The sequence below is a fragment of the Atractosteus spatula genome, chromosome 13, assembly GCF_055471065.1.
Source record: "Atractosteus spatula isolate fAtrSpa1 chromosome 13, fAtrSpa1.hap1, whole genome shotgun sequence".
Classification (NCBI taxonomy): domain Eukaryota; kingdom Metazoa; phylum Chordata; class Actinopteri; order Semionotiformes; family Lepisosteidae; genus Atractosteus; species Atractosteus spatula.
In genome coordinates, this window is record NC_142718.1 from 14,008,193 (window position 1) to 14,023,899 (window position 15,707).

Here is a 15,707-nt window from a genome sequence, read left to right on the forward strand (position 1 = left end):
CAAAACGTGTTTATTTCTGCTGAAAAACACGTTTTGACAATTTCTGAGCACTGGGGTTAAGGGCTGACTCAGTGTGCTCTTCTGAGCCAAGCAGTTACACTGCGAATCTAAGAGCTGAGAAAAAGCGTTTATTTCGGGCTGAAAAACACGTTTTGAAAACAGTGTTGTTCCTGCCTTATAAGTTACATGGGGGTTACCAAAGTTGCCAAAACGTGTTTATTTCTGCTGAAAAACACGTTTTGACAATTTCTGAGAACTGGGGTTAAGGGCTGACTCAGTGTGCTCTTCTGAGCCAAGCAGTTACACTGCGAATCTAAGAGCTGAGAAAAAGCGTTTATTTCGGGCTGAAAAACACGTTTTGAAAACAGTGTTGTTCCTGCCTTATAAGTTACATGGGGGTTACCAAAGTTGCCAAAACGTGTTTATTTCTGCTGAAAAACACGTTTTGACAATTTCTGAGCACTGGGGTTAAGGGCTGACTCAGTGTGCTCTTCTGAGCCAGGCAGTTACACTGCGAATCTAAGAGCTGAGAAAAAGCGTTTATTTCGGGCTGAAAAACACGTTTTGAAAACTGTGCTGTTCCTGCCCTATAAGTTACATGGGGGTTACCAAAGTTGCCAAAACATGTTTATTTCTGCTGAAAAACACGTTTTGACAATTTCTGTACACTGGGGTTAAGGGCTGACTCAATGTGCTCTTCTGTGCCAGGCAGTTACACAGCGATTCTAAGGGCTGACAAAACGCGTTTATTTCGGGCTGAAAAACACGTTTTGAAAACTGTGTTGTTCCTGCCCTATAAGTTACATGGGGGTTACCAAAGTTGCCAAAACGTGTTTATTTCTGCTGAAAAACACGTTTTGACAATTTCTGAGCACTGGGGTTAAGGGCTGACTCAGTGTGCTCTTCTGAGCCAAGCAGTTACACTGCGAATCTAAGAGCTGAGAAAAAGCGTTTATTTCGGGCTGAAAAACACGTTTTGAAAACTGTGCTGTTCCTGCCCTATAAGTTACATGGGGGTTACCAAAGTTGCCAAAACATGTTTATTTCTGCTGAAAAACACGTTTTGACAATTTCTGTACACTGGGGTGAAGGGCTGACTCAATGTGCTCTTCTGAGCCAGGCAGTTACACTGCGAATCTAAGAGCTGAGAAAAAGCGTTTATTTCTGGCTGAAAAACACGTTTTGAAAACTGTGCTGTTCCTGCCCTATAAGTTACATGGGGGTTACCAAAGTTGCCAAAACATGTTTATTTCTGCTGAAAAACACGTTTTGACAATTTCTGTACACTGGGGTTAAGGGCTGACTCAATGTGCTCTTCTGAGCCAGGCAGTTACACAGCGATTCTAAGGGCTGACAAAACGCGTTTATTTCGGGCTGAAAAACACGTTTTGAAAACTGTGTTGTTCCTGCCCTATAAATTACATGGGGGTTACCAAAGTTGCCAAAACGTGTTTATTTCTGCTGAAAAACACGTTTTGACAATTTCTGAGCACTGGGGTTAAGGGCTGACTCAGTGTGCTCTTCTGAGCCAAGCAGTTACACTGCGAATCTAAGAGCTGAGAAAAAGCGTTTATTTCGGGCTGAAAAACACGTTTTGAAAACAGTGTTGTTCCTGCCCTATAAGTTACATGGGGGTTACCAAAGTTGCCAAAACGTGTTTATTTCTGCTGAAAAACACGTTTTGACAATTTCTGAGCACTGGGGTTAAGGGCTGACTCAGTGTGCTCTTCTGAGCCAAACAGTTACACTGCGAATCTAAGAGCTGAGAAAAAGCGTTTATTTCGGGCTGAAAAACACGTTTTGAAAACTGTGCTGTTCCTGCCCTATAAGTTACATGGGGGTTACCAAAGTTGACAAAACATGTTTATTTCTGCTGAAAAACACGTTTTGACAATTTCTGTACACTGGGGTGAAGGGCTGACTCAATGTGCTCTTCTGAGCCAGGCAGTTACACTGCGAATCTAAGAGCTGAGAAAAAGCGTTTATTTCGGGCTGAAAAACACGTTTTGAAAACTGTGCTGTTCCTGCCCTATAAGTTACATGGGGGTTACCAAAGTTGCCAAAACATGTTTATTTCTGCTGAAAAACACGTTTTGACAATTTCTGTACACTGGGGTTAAGGGCTGACTCAATGTGCTCTTCTGAGCCAGGCAGTTACACAGCGATTCTAAGGGCTGACAAAACGCGTTTATTTCGTGCTGAAATACACGTTTTGAAAACTGTGTTGTTCCTGCCCTATAAGTTACATGGGGGTTACCAAAGTTGCCAAAACGTGTTTATTTCTGCTGAAAAACACGTTTTGACAATTTCTGAGCACTGGGGTTAAGGGCTGACTCAGTGTGCTCTTCTGAGCCAATCAGTTACACTGCGAATCTAAGAGCTGAGAAAAAGCGTTTATTTCGGGCTGAAAAACACGTTTTGAAAACAGTGTTGTTCCTGCCCTATAAGTTACATGGGGGTTACCAAAGTTGCCAAAACGTGTTTATTTCTGCTGAAAAACACGTTTTGACAATTTCTGAGCACTGGGGTTAAGGGCTGACTCAGTGTGCTCTTCTGAGCCAAGCAGTTACACTGCGAATCTAAGAGCTGAGAAAAAGCGTTTATTTCGGGCTGAAAAACACGTTTTGAAAACTGTGCTGTTCCTGCCCTATAAGTTACATGGGGGTTACCAAAGTTGCCAAAACATGTTTATTTCTGCTGAAAAACACGTTTTGACAATTTCTGTACACTGGGGTTAAGGGCTGACTCAATGTGCTCTTCTGTGCCAGGCAGTTACACAGCGATTCTAAGGGCTGACAAAACGCGTTTATTTCGGGCTGAAAAACACGTTTTGAAAACTGTGTTGTTCCTGCCCTATAAGTTACATGGGGGTTACCAAAGTTGCCAAAACGTGTTTATTTCTGCTGAAAAACACGTTTTGACAATTTCTGAGCACTGGGGTTAAGGGCTGACTCAGTGTGCTCTTCTGAGCCAGGCAGTTACACTGCGAATCTAAGAGCTGAGAAAAAGCGTTTATTTCGGGCTGAAAAACACGTTTTGAAAACTGTGCTGTTCCTGCCCTATAAGTTACATGGGGGTTACCAAAGTTGCCAAAACATGTTTATTTCTGCTGAAAAACACGTTTTGACAATTTCTGTACACTGGGGTTAAGGGCTGACTCAATGTGCTCTTCTGTGCCAGGCAGTTACACAGCGATTCTAAGGGCTGACAAAACGCGTTTATTTCGGGCTGAAAAACACGTTTTGAAAACTGTGTTGTTCCTGCCCTATAAGTTACATGGGGGTTACCAAAGTTGCCAAAACGTGTTTATTTCTGCTGAAAAACACGTTTTGGCAATTTCTGAGCACTGGGGTTAAGGGCTGACTCAGTGTGCTCTTCTGAGCCAAGCAGTTACACTGCGAATCTAAGAGCTGAGAAAAAGCGTTTATTTCGGGCTGAAAAACACGTTTTGAAAACTGTGCTGTTCCTGCCCTATAAGTTACATGGGGGTTACCAAAGTTGCCAAAACATGTTTATTTCTGCTGAAAAACACGTTTTGACAATTTCTGTACACTGGGGTGAAGGGCTGACTCAATGTGCTCTTCTGAGCCAGGCAGTTACACTGCGAATCTAAGAGCTGAGAAAAAGCGTTTATTTCGGGCTGAAAAACACGTTTTGAAAACTGTGCTGTTCCTGCCCTATAAGTTACATGGGGGTTACCAAAGTTGCCAAAACATGTTTATTTCTGCTGAAAAACACGTTTTGACAATTTCTGTACACTGGGGTTAAGGGCTGACTCAATGTGCTCTTCTGAGCCAGGCAGTTACACAGCGATTCTAAGGGCTGACAAAACGCGTTTATTTCGGGCTGAAAAACACGTTTTGAAAACTGTGTTGTTCCTGCCCTATAAGTTACATGGGGGTTACCAAAGTTGCCAAAACATGTTTATTTCTGCTGAAAAACACGTTTTGACAATTTCTGTACACTGGGGTTAAGGGCTGACTCAATGTGCTCTTCTGTGCCAGGCAGTTACACAGCGATTCTAAGGGCTGACAAAACGCGTTTATTTCGGGCTGAAAAACACGTTTTGAAAACTGTGTTGTTCCTGCCCTATAAGTTACATGGGGGTTACCAAAGTTGCCAAAACGTGTTTATTTCTGCTGAAAAACACGTTTTGACAATTTCTGAGCACTGGGGTTAAGGGCTGACTCAGTGTGCTCTTCTGAGCCAAGCAGTTACACTGCGAATCTAAGAGCTGAGAAAAAGCGTTTATTTCGGGCTGAAAAACACGTTTTGAAAACTGTGCTGTTCCTGCCCTATAAGTTACATGGGGGTTACCAAAGTTGCCAAAACATGTTTATTTCTGCTGAAAAACACGTTTTGACAATTTCTGTACACTGGGGTGAAGGGCTGACTCAATGTGCTCTTCTGAGCCAGGCAGTTACACTGCGAATCTAAGAGCTGAGAAAAAGCGTTTATTTCGGGCTGAAAAACACGTTTTGAAAACTGTGTTGTTCCTGCCCTATAAGTTACATGGGGGTTACCAAAGTTGCCAAAACGTGTTTATTTCTGCTGAAAAACACGTTTTGACAATTTCTGAGCACTGGGGTTAAGGGCTGACTCAGTGTGCTCTTCTGAGCCAAGCAGTTACACTGCGAATCTAAGAGCTGAGAAAAAGCGTTTATTTCGGGCTGAAAAACACGTTTTGAAAACTGTGCTGTTCCTGCCCTATAAGTTACATGGGGGTTACCAAAGTTGCCAAAACATGTTTATTTCTGCTGAAAAACACGTTTTGACAATTTCTGTACACTGGGGTTAAGGGCTGACTCAATGTGCTCTTCTGAGCCAGGCAGTTACACAGCGATTCTAAGGGCTGACAAAACGCGTTTATTTCGGGCTGAAAAACACGTTTTGAAAACTGTGTTGTTCCTGCCCTATAAGTTACATGGGGGTTACCAAAGTTGCCAAAACATGTTTATTTCTGCTGAAAAACACGTTTTGACAATTTCTGAGCACTGGGGTTAAGGGCTGACTCAGTGTGCTCTTCTGAGCCAGGCAGTTACACTGCGAATCTAAGAGCTGAGAAAAAGCGTTTATTTCGGGCTAAAAAACACGTTTTGAAAACTGTGTTGTTCCTGCCCTATAAGTTACATGGGGGTTACCAAAGTTGCCAAAACGTGTTTATTTCTGCTGAAAAACACGTTTTGACAATTTCTGAGCACTGGGGTTAAGGGCTGACTCAGTGTGCTCTTCTGAGCCAAACAGTTACACTGCGAATCTAAGAGCTGAGAAAAAGCGTTTATTTCGGGCTGAAAAACACGTTTTGAAAACTGTGCTGTTCCTGCCCTATAAGTTACATGGGGGTTACCAAAGTTGCCAAAACATGTTTATTTCTGCTGAAAAACACGTTTTGACAATTTCTGTACACTGGGGTGAAGGGCTGACTCAATGTGCTCTTCTGAGCCAGGCAGTTACACTGCGAATCTAAGAGCTGAGAAAAAGCGTTTATTTCGGGCTGAAAAACACGTTTTGAAAACTGTGCTGTTCCTGCCCTATAAGTTACATGGGGGTTACCAAAGTTGCCAAAACATGTTTATTTCTGCTGAAAAACACGTTTTGACAATTTCTGTACACTGGGGTTAAGGGCTGACTCAATGTGCTCTTCTGAGCCAGGCAGTTACACAGCGATTCTAAGGGCTGACAAAACGCGTTTATTTCGTGCTGAAAAACACGTTTTGAAAACTGTGTTGTTCCTGCCCTATAAGTTACATGGGGGTTACCAAAGTTGCCAAAACGTGTTTATTTCTGCTGAAAAACACGTTTTGACAATTTCTGAGCACTGGGGTTAAGGGCTGACTCAGTGTGCTCTTCTGAGCCAATCAGTTACACTGCGAATCTAAGAGCTGAGAAAAAGCGTTTATTTCGGGCTGAAAAACACGTTTTGAAAACAGTGTTGTTCCTGCCCTATAAGTTACATGGGGGTTACCAAAGTTGCCAAAACGTGTTTATTTCTGCTGAAAAACACGTTTTGACAATTTCTGAGCACTGGGGTTAATTGCTGACTCAGTGTGCTCTTCTGAGCCAAGCAGTTACACTGCGAATCTAAGAGCTGAGAAAAAGCGTTTATTTCGGGCTGAAAAACACGTTTTGAAAACTGTGCTGTTCCTGCCCTATAAGTTACATGGGGGTTACCAAAGTTGCCAAAACATGTTTATTTCTGCTGAAAAACACGTTTTGACAATTTCTGTACACTGGGATTAAGGGCTGACTCAATGTGCTCTTCTGAGCCAGGCAGTTACACTGCGAATCTAAGAGCTGAGAAAAAGCGTTTATTTCGGGCTGAAAAACACGTTTTGAAAACTGTGCTGTTCCTGCCCTATAAATTACATGGGGGTTACCAAAGTTGCCAAAACGTGTTTATTTCTGCTGAAAAACACGTTTTGACAATTTCTGAGCACTGGGGTTAAGGGCTGACTCAGTGTGCTCTTCTGAGCCAAGCAGTTACACTGCGAATCTAAGAGCTGAGAAAAAGCGTTTATTTCGGGCTGAAAAACACGTTTTGAAAACAGTGTTGTTCCTGCCCTATAAGTTACATGGGGGTTACCAAAGTTGCCAAAACGTGTTTATTTCTGCTGAAAAACACGTTTTGACAATTTCTGAGCACTGGGGTTAAGGGCTGACTCAGTGTGCTCTTCTGAGCCAGGCAGTTACACTGCGAATCTAAGAGCTGAGAAAAAGCGTTTATTTCGGGCTGAAAAACACGTTTTGAAAACTGTGCTGTTCCTGCCCTATAAGTTACATGGGGGTTACCAAAGTTGCCAAAACATGTTTATTTCTGCTGAAAAACACGTTTTGACAATTTCTGTACACTGGGGTTAAGGGCTGACTCAATGTGCTCTTCTGTGCCAGGCAGTTACACAGCGATTCTAAGGGCTGACAAAACGCGTTTATTTCGGGCTGAAAAACACGTTTTGAAAACTGTGTTGTTCCTGCCCTATAAGTTACATGGGGGTTACCAAAGTTGCCAAAACGTGTTTATTTCTGCTGAAAAACACGTTTTGACAATTTCTGAGCACTGGGGTTAAGGGCTGACTCAGTGTGCTCTTCTGAGCCAAGCAGTTACACTGCGAATCTAAGAGCTGAGAAAAAGCGTTTATTTCGGGCTGAAAAACACGTTTTGAAAACTGTGCTGTTCCTGCCCTATAAGTTACATGGGGGTTACCAAAGTTGCCAAAACATGTTTATTTCTGCTGAAAAACACGTTTTGACAATTTCTGTACACTGGGGTTAAGGGCTGACTCAATGTGCTCTTCTGAGCCAGGCAGTTACACAGCGATTCTAAGGGCTGACAAAACGCGTTTATTTCGGGCTGAAAAACACGTTTTGAAAACTGTGTTGTTCCTGCCCTATAAGTTACATGGGGGTTACCAAAGTTGCCAAAACATGTTTATTTCTGCTGAAAAACACGTTTTGACAATTTCTGAGCACTGGGGTTAAGGGCTGACTCAGTGTGCTCTTCTGAGCCAGGCAGTTACACTGCGAATCTAAGAGCTGAGAAAAAGCGTTTATTTCGGGCTGAAAAACACGTTTTGAAAACTGTGCTGTTCCTGCCCTATAAGTTACATGGGGGTTACCAAAGTTGACAAAACATGTTTATTTCTGCTGAAAAACACGTTTTGACAATTTCTGTACACTGGGGTGAAGGGCTGACTCAATGTGCTCTTCTGAGCCAGGCAGTTACACTGCGAATCTAAGAGCTGAGAAAAAGCGTTTATTTCGGGCTGAAAAACACGTTTTGAAAACTGTGCTGTTCCTGCCCTATAAGTTACATGGGGGTTACCAAAGTTGCCAAAACATGTTTATTTCTGCTGAAAAACACGTTTTGACAATTTCTGTACACTGGGGTTAAGGGCTGACTCAATGTGCTCTTCTGTGCCAAGCAGTTACACAGCGATTCTAAGGGCTGACAAAACGCGTTTATTTCGGGCTGAAAAACACGTTTTGAAAACTGTGTTGTTCCTGCCCTATAAGTTACATGGGGGTTACCAAAGTTGCCAAAACGTGTTTATTTCTGCTGAAAAACACGTTTTGACAATTTCTGAGCACTGGGGTTAAGGGCTGACTCAGTGTGCTCTTCTGAGCCAAGCAGTTACACTGCGAATCTAAGAGCTGAGAAAAAGCGTTTATTTCGGGCTGAAAAACACGTTTTGAAAACTGTGCTGTTCCTGCCCTATAAGTTACATGGGGGTTACCAAAGTTGCCAAAACATGTTTATTTCTGCTGAAAAACACGTTTTGACAATTTCTGTACTCTGGGGTTAAGGGCTGACTCAATGTGCTCTTCTGAGCCAGGCAGTTACACAGCGATTCTAAGGGCTGACAAAACGCGTTTATTTCGGGCTGAAAAACACGTTTTGAAAACTGTGTTGTTCCTGCCCTATAAGTTACATGGGGGTTACCAAAGTTGCCAAAACATGTTTATTTCTGCTGAAAAACACGTTTTGACAATTTCTGTACACTGGGGTTAAGGGCTGACTCAATGTGCTCTTCTGTGCCAAGCAGTTACACAGCGATTCTAAGGGCTGACAAAACGCGTTTATTTCGGGCTGAAAAACACGTTTTGAAAACTGTGTTGTTCCTGCCCTATAAGTTACATGGGGGTTACCAAAGTTGCCAAAACGTGTTTATTTCTGCTGAAAAACACGTTTTGACAATTTCTGAGCACTGGGGTTAAGGGCTGACTCAGTGTGCTCTTCTGAGCCAAGCAGTTACACTGCGAATCTAAGAGCTGAGAAAAAGCGTTTATTTCGGGCTGAAAAACACGTTTTGAAAACTGTGCTGTTCCTGCCCTATAAGTTACATGGGGGTTACCAAAGTTGCCAAAACATGTTTATTTCTGCTGAAAAACACGTTTTGACAATTTCTGTACACTGGGGTGAAGGGCTGACTCAATGTGCTCTTCTGAGCCAGGCAGTTACACAGCGATTCTAAGGGCTGACAAAACGCGTTTATTTCGGGCTGAAAAACACGTTTTGAAAACTGTGTTGTTCCTGCCCTATAAGTTACATGGGGGTTACCAAAGTTGCCAAAACGTGTTTATTTCTGCTGAAAAACACGTTTTGACAATTTCTGAGCACTGGGGTTAAGGGCTGACTCAGTGTGCTCTTCTGAGCCAAGCAGTTACACTGCGAATCTAAGAGCTGAGAAAAAGCGTTTATTTCGGGCTGAAAAACACGTTTTGAAAACTGTGCTGTTCCTGCCCTATAAGTTACATGGGGGTTACCAAAGTTGCCAAAACATGTTTATTTCTGCTGAAAAACACGTTTTGACAATTTCTGTACACTGGGGTGAAGGGCTGACTCAATGTGCTCTTCTGAGCCAGGCAGTTACACTGCGAATCTAAGAGCTGAGAAAAAGCGTTCATTTCGGGCTGAAAAACACGTTTTGAAAACTGTGCTGTTCCTGCCCTATAAGTTACATGGGGGTTACCAAAGTTGCCAAAACATGTTTATTTCTGCTGAAAAACACGTTTTGACAATTTCTGTACTCTGGGGTTAAGGGCTGACTCAATGTGCTCTTCTGAGCCAGGCAGTTACACAGCGATTCTAAGGGCTGACAAAACGCGTTTATTTCGGGCTGAAAAACACGTTTTGAAAACTGTGTTGTTCCTGCCCTATAAGTTACATGGGGGTTACCAAAGTTGCCAAAACATGTTTATTTCTGCTGAAAAACACGTTTTGACAATTTCTGTACACTGGGGTTAAGGGCTGACTCAATGTGCTCTTCTGTGCCAGGCAGTTACACAGCGATTCTAAGGGCTGACAAAACGCGTTTATTTCGGGCTGAAAAACACGTTTTGAAAACTGTGTTGTTCCTGCCCTATAAGTTACATGGGGGTTACCAAAGTTGCCAAAACGTGTTTATTTCTGCTGAAAAACACGTTTTGACAATTTCTGAGCACTGGGGTTAAGGGCTGACTCAGTGTGCTCTTCTGAGCCAAGCAGTTACACTGCGAATCTAAGAGCTGAGAAAAAGCGTTTATTTCGGGCTGAAAAACACGTTTTGAAAACTGTGCTGTTCCTGCCCTATAAGTTACATGGGGGTTACCAAAGTTGCCAAAACATGTTTATTTCTGCTGAAAAACACGTTTTGACAATTTCTGAGCACTGGGGTTAAGGGCTGACTCAGTGTGCTCTTCTGAGCCAAGCAGTTACACTGCGAATCTAAGAGCTGAGAAAAAGCGTTTATTTCGGGCTGAAAAACACGTTTTGAAAACAGTGTTGTTCCTGCCCTATAAGTTACATGGGGGTTACCAAAGTTGCCAAAACGTGTTTATTTCTGCTGAAAAACACGTTTTGACAATTTCTGAGCACTGGGGTTAAGGGCTGACTCAGTGTGCTCTTCTGAGCCAAGCAGTTACACTGCGAATCTAAGAGCTGAGAAAAAGCGTTTATTTCGGGCTGAAAAACACGTTTTGAAAACTGTGCTGTTCCTGCCCTATAAGTTACATGGGGGTTACCAAAGTTGCCAAAACATGTTTATTTCTGCTGAAAAACACGTTTTGACAATTTCTGTACACTGGGGTGAAGGGCTGACTCAATGTGCTCTTCTGAGCCAGGCAGTTACACAGCGATTCTAAGGGCTGACAAAACGCGTTTATTTCGGGCTGAAAAACACGTTTTGAAAACTGTGTTGTTCCTGCCCTATAAGTTACATGGGGGTTACCAAAGTTGCCAAAACGTGTTTATTTCTGCTGAAAAACACGTTTTGACAATTTCTGAGCACTGGGGTTAAGGGCTGACTCAGTGTGCTCTTCTGAGCCAAGCAGTTACACTGCGAATCTAAGAGCTGAGAAAAAGCGTTTATTTCGGGCTGAAAAACACGTTTTGAAAACTGTGCTGTTCCTGCCCTATAAGTTACATGGGGGTTACCAAAGTTGCCAAAACATGTTTATTTCTGCTGAAAAACACGTTTTGACAATTTCTGTACACTGGGGTGAAGGGCTGACTCAATGTGCTCTTCTGAGCCAGGCAGTTACACTGCGAATCTAAGAGCTGAGAAAAAGCGTTCATTTCGGGCTGAAAAACACGTTTTGAAAACTGTGCTGTTCCTGCCCTATAAGTTACATGGGGGTTACCAAAGTTGCCAAAACATGTTTATTTCTGCTGAAAAACACGTTTTGACAATTTCTGTACTCTGGGGTTAAGGGCTGACTCAATGTGCTCTTCTGAGCCAGGCAGTTACACAGCGATTCTAAGGGCTGACAAAACGCGTTTATTTCGGGCTGAAAAACACGTTTTGAAAACTGTGTTGTTCCTGCCCTATAAGTTACATGGGGGTTACCAAAGTTGCCAAAACATGTTTATTTCTGCTGAAAAACACGTTTTGACAATTTCTGTACACTGGGGTTAAGGGCTGACTCAATGTGCTCTTCTGTGCCAGGCAGTTACACAGCGATTCTAAGGGCTGACAAAACGCGTTTATTTCGGGCTGAAAAACACGTTTTGAAAACTGTGTTGTTCCTGCCCTATAAGTTACATGGGGGTTACCAAAGTTGCCAAAACGTGTTTATTTCTGCTGAAAAACACGTTTTGACAATTTCTGAGCACTGGGGTTAAGGGCTGACTCAGTGTGCTCTTCTGAGCCAAGCAGTTACACTGCGAATCTAAGAGCTGAGAAAAAGCGTTTATTTCGGGCTGAAAAACACGTTTTGAAAACTGTGCTGTTCCTGCCCTATAAGTTACATGGGGGTTACCAAAGTTGCCAAAACATGTTTATTTCTGCTGAAAAACACGTTTTGACAATTTCTGAGCACTGGGGTTAAGGGCTGACTCAGTGTGCTCTTCTGAGCCAAGCAGTTACACTGCGAATCTAAGAGCTGAGAAAAAGCGTTTATTTCGGGCTGAAAAACACGTTTTGAAAACAGTGTTGTTCCTGCCCTATAAGTTACATGGGGGTTACCAAAGTTGCCAAAACGTGTTTATTTCTGCTGAAAAACACGTTTTGACAATTTCTGAGCACTGGGGTTAAGGGCTGACTCAGTGTGCTCTTCTGAGCCAAGCAGTTACACTGCGAATCTAAGAGCTGAGAAAAAGCGTTTATTTCGGGCTGAAAAACACGTTTTGAAAACTGTGCTGTTCCTGCCCTATAAGTTACATGGGGGTTACCAAAGTTGCCAAAACATGTTTATTTCTGCTGAAAAACACGTTTTGACAATTTCTGTACACTGGGGTGAAGGGCTGACTCAATGTGCTCTTCTGAGCCAGGCAGTTACACAGCGATTCTAAGGGCTGACAAAACGCGTTTATTTCGGGCTGAAAAACACGTTTTGAAAACTGTGTTGTTCCTGCCCTATAAGTTACATGGGGGTTACCAAAGTTGCCAAAACGTGTTTATTTCTGCTGAAAAACACGTTTTGACAATTTCTGAGCACTGGGGTTAAGGGCTGACTCAGTGTGCTCTTCTGAGCCAAGAATTACACTGCGAATCTAAGAGCTGAGAAAAAGCGTTTATTTCGGGCTGAAAAACACGTTTTGAAAACTGTGCTGTTCCTGCCCTATAAGTTACATGGGGGTTACCAAAGTTGCCAAAACATGTTTATTTCTGCTGAAAAACACGTTTTGACAATTTCTGTACACTGGGGTGAAGGGCTGACTCAATGTGCTCTTCTGAGCCAGGCAGTTACACTGCGAATCTAAGAGCTGAGAAAAAGCGTTCATTTCGGGCTGAAAAACACGTTTTGAAAACTGTGCTGTTCCTGCCCTATAAGTTACATGGGGGTTACCAAAGTTGCCAAAACATGTTTATTTCTGCTGAAAAACACGTTTTGACAATTTCTGTACTCTGGGGTTAAGGGCTGACTCAATGTGCTCTTCTGAGCCAGGCAGTTACACAGCGATTCTAAGGGCTGACAAAACGCGTTTATTTCGGGCTGAAAAACACGTTTTGAAAACTGTGTTGTTCCTGCCCTATAAGTTACATGGGGGTTACCAAAGTTGCCAAAACATGTTTATTTCTGCTGAAAAACACGTTTTGACAATTTCTGTACACTGGGGTTAAGGGCTGACTCAATGTGCTCTTCTGTGCCAGGCAGTTACACAGCGATTCTAAGGGCTGACAAAACGCGTTTATTTCGGGCTGAAAAACACGTTTTGAAAACTGTGTTGTTCCTGCCCTATAAGTTACATGGGGGTTACCAAAGTTGCCAAAACGTGTTTATTTCTGCTGAAAAACACGTTTTGACAATTTCTGAGCACTGGGGTTAAGGGCTGACTCAGTGTGCTCTTCTGAGCCAAGCAGTTACACTGCGAATCTAAGAGCTGAGAAAAAGCGTTTATTTCGGGCTGAAAAACACGTTTTGAAAACTGTGCTGTTCCTGCCCTATAAGTTACATGGGGGTTACCAAAGTTGCCAAAACATGTTTATTTCTGCTGAAAAACACGTTTTGACAATTTCTGAGCACTGGGGTTAAGGGCTGACTCAGTGTGCTCTTCTGAGCCAAGCAGTTACACTGCGAATCTAAGAGCTGAGAAAAAGCGTTTATTTCGGGCTGAAAAACACGTTTTGAAAACAGTGTTGTTCCTGCCCTATAAGTTACATGGGGGTTACCAAAGTTGCCAAAACGTGTTTATTTCTGCTGAAAAACACGTTTTGACAATTTCTGAGCACTGGGGTTAAGGGCTGACTCAGTGTGCTCTTCTGAGCCAAGCAGTTACACTGCGAATCTAAGAGCTGAGAAAAAGCGTTTATTTCGGGCTGAAAAACACGTTTTGAAAACTGTGCTGTTCCTGCCCTATAAGTTACATGGGGGTTACCAAAGTTGCCAAAACATGTTTATTTCTGCTGAAAAACACGTTTTGACAATTTCTGTACACTGGGGTTATGGGCTGACTCAATGTGCTCTTCTGAGCCAGGCAGTTACACAGCGATTCTAAGGGCTGACAAAACGCGTTTATTTCGGGCTGAAAAACACGTTTTGAAAACTGTGTTGTTCCTGCCCTATAAGTTACATGGGGGTTACCAAAGTTGCCAAAACGTGTTTATTTCTGCTGAAAAACACGTTTTGACAATTTCTGAGCACTGGGGTTAAGGGCTGACTCAGTGTGCTCTTCTGAGCCAAGCAGTTACACTGCGAATCTAAGAGCTGAGAAAAAGCGTTTATTTCGGGCTGAAAAACACGTTTTGAAAACAGTGTTGTTCCTGCCTTATAAGTTACATGGGGGTTACCAAAGTTGCCAAAACGTGTTTATTTCTGCTGAAAAACACGTTTTGACAATTTCTGAGCACTGGGGTTAAGGGCTGACTCAGTGTGCTCTTCTGAGCCAGGCAGTTACACTGCGAATCTAAGAGCTGAGAAAAAGCGTTTATTTCGGGCTGAAAAACACGTTTTGAAAACTGTGCTGTTCCTGCCCTATAAGTTACATGGGGGTTACCAAAGTTGCCAAAACATGTTTATTTCTGCTGAAAAACACGTTTTGACAATTTCTGTACACTGGGGTTAAGGGCTGACTCAATGTGCTCTTCTGTGCCAGGCAGTTACACAGCGATTCTAAGGGCTGACAAAACGCGTTTATTTCGGGCTGAAAAACACGTTTTGAAAACTGTGTTGTTCCTGCCCTATAAGTTACATGGGGGTTACCAAAGTTGCCAAAACGTGTTTATTTCTGCTGAAAAACACGTTTTGACAATTTCTGAGCACTGGGGTTAAGGGCTGACTCAGTGTGCTCTTCTGAGCCAAGCAGTTACACTGCGAATCTAAGAGCTGAGAAAAAGCGTTTATTTCGGGCTGAAAAACACGTTTTGAAAACTGTGCTGTTCCTGCCCTATAAGTTACATGGGGGTTACCAAAGTTGCCAAAACATGTTTATTTCTGCTGAAAAACACGTTTTGACAATTTCTGTACACTGGGGTGAAGGGCTGACTCAATGTGCTCTTCTGAGCCAGGCAGTTACACTGCGAATCTAAGAGCTGAGAAAAAGCGTTTATTTCTGGCTGAAAAACACGTTTTGAAAACTGTGCTGTTCCTGCCCTATAAGTTACATGGGGGTTACCAAAGTTGCCAAAACATGTTTATTTCTGCTGAAAAACACGTTTTGACAATTTCTGTACACTGGGGTTAAGGGCTGACTCAATGTGCTCTTCTGAGCCAGGCAGTTACACAGCGATTCTAAGGGCTGACAAAACGCGTTTATTTCGGGCTGAAAAACACGTTTTGAAAACTGTGTTGTTCCTGCCCTATAAATTACATGGGGGTTACCAAAGTTGCCAAAACGTGTTTATTTCTGCTGAAAAACACGTTTTGACAATTTCTGAGCACTGGGGTTAAGGGCTGACTCAGTGTGCTCTTCTGAGCCAAGCAGTTACACTGCGAATCTAAGAGCTGAGAAAAAGCGTTTATTTCGGGCTGAAAAACACGTTTTGAAAACAGTGTTGTTCCTGCCCTATAAGTTACATGGGGGTTACCAAAGTTGCCAAAACGTGTTTATTTCTGCTGAAAAACACGTTTTGACAATTTCTGAGCACTGGGGTTAAGGGCTGACTCAGTGTGCTCTTCTGAGCCAGGCAGTTACACTGCGAATCTAAGAGCTGAGAAAAAGCGTTTATTTCGGGCTGAAAAACACGTTTTGAAAACTGTGCTGTTCCTGCCCTATAAGTTACATGGGGGTTACCAAAGTTGCCAAAACATGTTTATTTCTGCTGAAAAACACGTTTTGACAATTTCTGTACACT